At 46.6% G+C, this 6345-nt stretch overlaps 1 pseudogene; it reads left to right on the top strand.

The window, feature by feature from the left end:
- LOC111977988 (transformation/transcription domain-associated protein-like) overlaps positions 1–6345 on the top strand; it is a 140568-nt pseudogene that overhangs the window by 15010 nt on the left and 119213 nt on the right.

Raw genomic sequence — 6345 nt, 5'->3', positions numbered from 1 at the left:
CACTCCCGCTGAGATAATGAAGTGTGTCAGTTATGATTGTGGGGATCGTGCACCACCCCATCTGTCAGATGTTTTGATCCATGACGTCCTCTCTCAATGTATTTCTTTCATCTCTCACCCCATCCATTCTCTCGTTGTCTCACCTGTTGGTCTTCGTGAAAAGGGACTTTCAGTGAAAAGGGTCAGATAGCTTTTCTTGATATCACCGAATGCCAAGAAGTGAGAATGGAGCACCATTGGAGTGGCAGGGGCCGTGAATGAACGGGAATTGATCTGGCTGTCCGTCTAACCCCCCCACTCCCATCTCTCCCTCCCTCCTCCTCACCCCCTCGTCTTCTCCCCTCTCTGCCTCTACCTCTCCTAAAGCAAAAGTATTTTAATAGGCGATAATGAAAAGGAGCAGTCCATCAGGTGTGTCCCTGGCATCTGGCGTTATAAAACACTAGCTCAAGCAAGCTTCTCAAACAACACGTCCACTTCAGCAGGGCTAAACTTCTCATTTAGAATGTTTTATTGTAACATGCACCAGATAAGTGCAGTGAAGTGTGTTGTTTTACAGGGTCAGCCATAGTAGTACAGCGCCCCTGGAGCAAGTTAGGGTTAAGTGCCTTGTTCAAGGGCACATTGACAGATTTTCACCTTGTCGGTTTGGGGATTTCGAACCAGGGACCTTTTGGTTCCTGGACCAAAATTCTAACCACTAGGCTACCTGCCGCCTTATATAACAATACAACAACCCGTCTCCTTCAGCAGGGCTGAACAACAACACAGCCTTGGAGAGGACAGGGAGACAGGGAGGCCGAGGCCAGCCAGTCAGGCACAAAGTCTGTCTGTCTGTCTATTGGTACTTAGGGTTTTTAACCACTGCCAGAGACTGCAGATGAAACACCCAGGGACAGAAAATGGCTGTTACCACAGAATAAAACCAAAGCTGATGTGACAGACCCTGTAAATGATTCATTGCCGTTTTAATGATGAACATGTTAATATTTGAGTGTTTTGTCGTTTGCTTGTGTCTGTTGAATGTCTTATGGCGGCATGTTTAATTGAGTGTGTGTTTTGCTGTTGTGTGTGTGTCCAGTTTCACAGAGAAGTGCGTCCCCAGTGTGATAATCTCCCACCGCGACAAGGCCCAGTACGCAGGACTTTTGAACAGGCACTGACCAGGGTTTTCATGTCTGTTGTCATTAAGGACCTCCGTCCCAGCGTTCTGCCCTTCGTGGCTTGCCTCGTGGCCAGCCTCGTGGCCAGCCTCATGGCCAGCCTCGTGGCCAGCCTCGTCAGACACTACACCATAGGGACTGTGACTCAGCAGTGTGGTGAGAGAAGGCATATTTCTCTCTGCTACCTTGTCTTTTTGTCTCACTCGCATTTGGGACTTGACCGTCTCTCCACCTCTGTCTCATTTGGCTGGATGCTCCATCTCTTTTTGTCTCCTCTCTCCTTCTGTGTCATTCTCTCACACCTTCTACCCTTTCTATTCTCCTCCTTTTGTATGCTTCTCATAGGTGTTGGGTTTTTGTGCCCACCCCTCCCCCCAGGTCCGTTCTTGCTGCAGTGCTACCTGCTGGGCAGCCAGCCCAACACAGCTATGTTCCACAGTGAGGAGAACGGTTTCGATCAACACCATAGCCGTCTGCGTGGCCTAAGAGGAAAATGAGCTGTGTAAAATAGGAGAGGTGGCTCTGGCTGTTATCTTTGAAATAGCCTCCATCATCCTGGGGTCCGAGGAGAGGGTGAGAGACAGAGGGCTTGGGGGTTTACCAGTGGCATTACATCACTTACTATAATGTGTGCTAGTGTTGATTTATACAATTGATATGTTTTGAACAGGAAGTGAATTCTCGATTACTGTAAGTGCTTTAATTCTTGTCTGTGATTATACATTATTGCTGTTACTGTAGCTCATTCTGCTCCATCTCTTCCCTCATCTCCCTCCTCTCCCCCTTCCTTCCTCATCTCCCTCCTCTCCCCAATTCATTCCTCATCCCCCTCCTCTCCCCCTTCATTCCTCATCCCCCTCCTCTCCCCCTCATTCATCATCCCCACCTTCTTCCCCCTTCATTCCTCATCTCCCTCCTCTCCCCATTCATTCCTCAGCCCCTTCCTCTCCCCCTTCATTCCTCATCCCCCCTTCCTTCCTCATCCCCCTCCTCTCCCCTCTTCATTCCTCATCTCCCTCCTGTCCCCATTCTATCCTCATCACCCTCCTCTCCCCATTCATTCCTCATCACCCTCCTCTCCCCCTTCATTTCTCATCTCCCTCCTCTCCCCTCTTCATTCCTCACCCCCTCCTCTTCCCTCTTCCCTTATCTCACCTTCCTTAAGGCTCTGCTCTTCATCATGATGGACCTCACTTGAGAGGTACGGTTATCTGTGGTAACACTAGTTGTCTGGTTTGTGTTGACACATATACTTGAATTATACAGGGTTGAAACATTAAAATTAAGAAATGTTATTTTCTATGGCAAGATGGCCCCAGGACTTTTCTGTCGGGTATCACGGTGGGGTGAAAACAATAGTGAAATAAGAAGTTATTATTAAACTTTTACCTCCAGGTGTCTAACGGTGCAGTAGCCATGGCAAAGACCACTGGAGCAGCTCCTGGTGCGTTGTGCCACCCCTCTGAAGGATGAGGAGAAGACAGAGGAGCTGCTGGCTGCTCAGGACAAGTCCTTCCACATGGTCACCCATGACCTGGTGAGAGAGGTCACCTCCTCCAACTCCCCGGTCAGGAAGCAGGACATACACTCCCTGCAGGTGCTGGCCCAGGTCACCGGGAAGATTGTCACCGTCATCATGGAGCCACACAAAGAGGTGGGTCTGAGACGCCGTACAAGGGTGTTGTTGCACATAGAAATGGAATGAGGCAGTGTTAGATATGGTCTTTGCTCTGCACATGCTACAGATATTGGAATGAAGGTCTTAGTGAGCATTACCATCTGGCCATACAATAAAACACACTCCACAGCCTAACCTTGTGTTGATTGTCTTTAAGAAGCACCTGCCTAGCCACCAGGCGGCCAACGCCCAGATCGGCCTGATGGAGGGCTATACCTTCTGCACACCCCTGCAGCCACGCCTCTTCACCATGGTCCTCAACGTCATGGAGCATAAGGTCTTCTACACAGAGGTGAGAGGCCATGGGTTCAGGTCACAGGCCAAGCCATGGCAACAGACTTAATTGGATAGTTTATAACAAAGTCAAACGTTTTTCAAAGGTTTTGTTTTCATACCTTCAAAGTGGTCTAGTCTATATTTATTTAAAATATGTTCCCCTAATGAGTTCAGTGTATTAGGGGAACTTTAGTAAGTTGGCTTTGTATTTTCTCCAAAAAGTACAATCTTTGTCCCCATGTGCAGTTGCGAACTGTAGTCTGGCTTTTTTATGGCTGTTTTCGAGCAGTGGCTTCTTCCTTGCTGAGCGGCCTTTCAGGTTATGTAGATGTAGGACTCGTTTTTACTGTGGATATAGATACTTTTGCACGTGTTTCCTCCAGCATCTTCACAAGGTCCTTTGCTGTTGTTCTGCGATTGATTTGCACTCCTTCAGAACGCGTCTCCTTCCTGAGCGGTATGACGGCTGCGTGGTTCCATGGTGTTTATACTTGCGTACGTTTGTTTGTACAAATGAACGTGGTACCTTCAGGCATTTGGAAATTGCTCCCAAGGATGAACCAGACTTGTGGAGGTCTACAATTTGTTTTCTGAGGTCTTGGCTGTTTTCTTTTTATTTTCCCATGACGTCAAGCAAAGATGCACTGAGTTTGAAGGTAGGCCTTGAAATAGATCCACAGGTACACCTCCAATTGACTCAAATGATGTCAATTAGCCTATCAGAAGCTTCTAAAGCCATGTATGTAAACTTCTGACCCACTGGAATTGTGATACATTGAATTATAAGTGAAATAATCTGTATATAAACAATTGTTAGAAGAATTACTTGTGTCATGCACAAAGTAGATGTCCTAACCGACTTCAACTGTACATGTGGACGAGGGTGGGGCTTAAGCTGCATCCCTGTCTCACCCCCTGGCCATGTCGAAAGAAACTTGTTTTTTTGCCAATTTTAACCGCACACTTGTTGTTTGTTGACATGGATTTTATAATGTTGTATGTCATTCCCCCATCACCACTTTCCATCAATTTGTACAGCAGATCCTCATGCCAAACTGAGTCAAAAGCTTTTTGAAATCAACAAACCATGAGAAGACCTTGCCATTGTTTTGGTTTGTTTGTTTGTCAATTAGGGTGTGCAGGGTGAATACGTGGTCTGTCGTACAGTAATTTGGTAAAACGCCAATTTGACATTAGCTCAGTACGTTGCTTTCACTGAGGAAATGTATGAGTTTGCTGTTAATGATCATGTCGAGGATTTTCTGAAGGTTGCTGTTGACGCATGTCCCATGGTAGTTATTGGGGTCAAATTTGTCTCCACTTTTGTGGATTGGGGTGATCAGTCCTTGGTTCCAAATATTGGGGAAGATGCCAGAGCTGAGGATGATGTTAAAGAGTTTAAGAATATCCAATTGGAAGTTGTTGTCTGTATATTTTATCTTTTCATTGAGGATACGTTCAACACCACAGGCCTTTTTGGGTTGGAGGGTTTGTATTTTGTCCTGTAGTTCATTCAATGGAATTGGAGAATCCAGTGGGTTCTGGTAGTCTTTAATTGTCACACCCTGATCTGTTTCACCTGTCTTTGTGATTGTCTCCACCCCCCTCCAGGTGTCGCCCATCTTCCCCATTATCCCCTGTGTATTTATACCTGTGTTCTCTGTTTGTCTGTTGCCAGATCGTCTTGTTTGTCAAGTCAACCAGCATTTTTGTATTAAGCTCCTGCTTTTCCCTAGTCTCTTTTTTCTCATCCTCCTGGTTTTGACACTTGCCTGTACTGACCCTGCACCCACCCGCCTGACCACTCTACCTGACCCTGAGCCTGCCTGCCGTCCTGTACCTTTGCCCCACCTCTGGATTACCGACCTCTGCCTGACCTGGTCCAGCCTGCCGTCCTGTACCTGCCACTGTTGCTGTAATAAACATTGTTACTTCGACACGGTCTGCATCTGGGACTTACCTTTATCCTGATATTTTTAGTTGATTCTAAGATTTGTATTTGATCATGTATATGTTTTTGCTGTTTGTTCTTTGTTATAGGGCCAAATGATTGAACAAGTGGTTTACCCATACATCTCCATTTTGGATAGATAACTCTTCGTTTTGTTGTTTGTTTAGTGTTTTCCCAGAAGTGGTTAGATTCTACGGATTCTTCAATTACATTGAGCTGATTTCTGAAGTGCTGTTCCTTCTTTTTCCGTAGTGTATGTCTGTATTGTTTTAGTGATTCACCATAGTGAAGGCGTAGACTCAGGTTTTCTGGGTCTCTATGTTTTTGGTTGGATAGGTTTCAAAAAATGTTTTCTTAGGTTTTTGCATTCTTCATCAAACCATTTGTCATTGTTGTTAATTTTCTTCGGTTTTCTGTTTGAAATGTTTAGATTTGATAGGGAAGCTGAGAGATATACTGTATAGAATTCCTACAGCCAAGTTTACACTTTCACTATTACTGTCACGACTTCTGCCGAAGTTGATGCCTCTCCTTGTCCGGGCGGTGCTCGGCGGTCGACGTCGCCGGTCTTCTAGCCATCGCCGATCCATTTTTCATTTTCCATTTGTCTTGTTTTCCCACACACCTGGTTCTCATTTCCCTCATTATGTGTTGTGTATTTAACCCTCTGTTTCCCCCATGTCTTTGTGTGGTATTGTTTATTCTGTTTCATGTTATGTGCACGTTAGTCTGTTGCGCTGGGTTATGTTAACCCGAATTGTTATTTCTTGTTTATTTTGCCATGTGCTTTTGTTTTGCCTAAATAAAAGGCTCTCTTGGCTACCCAATATCTGCTCTCCTGCACCTGACTCTCTTACATCCATTTACACATACCTGACAGAATACCACACCCATTATGGAGTCAGCAGGAGCAGGTACCTATGGTATCGGAGTCGAGGAGTGCGTCCAGGAGCACACRGCGTTGATTCACACTCCTACCTTCGACCAGCTGGTGGACATGTCCATTCGGCTGGATAACCTGCTGGTCACCCGCGGACGTCCAGAGAGGGCTCTGTCGATTCCATTTCCCAGCACCACCGCTCCGGTGCCTGTGGTGCGCACAGGGAGACTGGAGGAGGGGCTTTCACATGTACCATCTGTAGCCGCAGAGGTCACACTGCTGGTCGGTGCCGTGTTGGCTCCTCTAGGGTTCAAGGCAGCAGGCAGGGCACTCTGGCGTCACCCCAGGTGAGAAGGCACCATTCTCACCCAGAGCCCTCTGTTGCACACATGTTTTT

Source organism: Salvelinus sp. IW2-2015, linkage group LG18, assembly GCF_002910315.2.
Source record: "Salvelinus sp. IW2-2015 linkage group LG18, ASM291031v2, whole genome shotgun sequence".
NCBI classification, from domain to species: domain Eukaryota; kingdom Metazoa; phylum Chordata; class Actinopteri; order Salmoniformes; family Salmonidae; genus Salvelinus; species Salvelinus sp. IW2-2015.
Note: the sequence above shows the minus strand (reverse complement) of the source record. Positions and strands in the feature narration are given on the sequence as shown.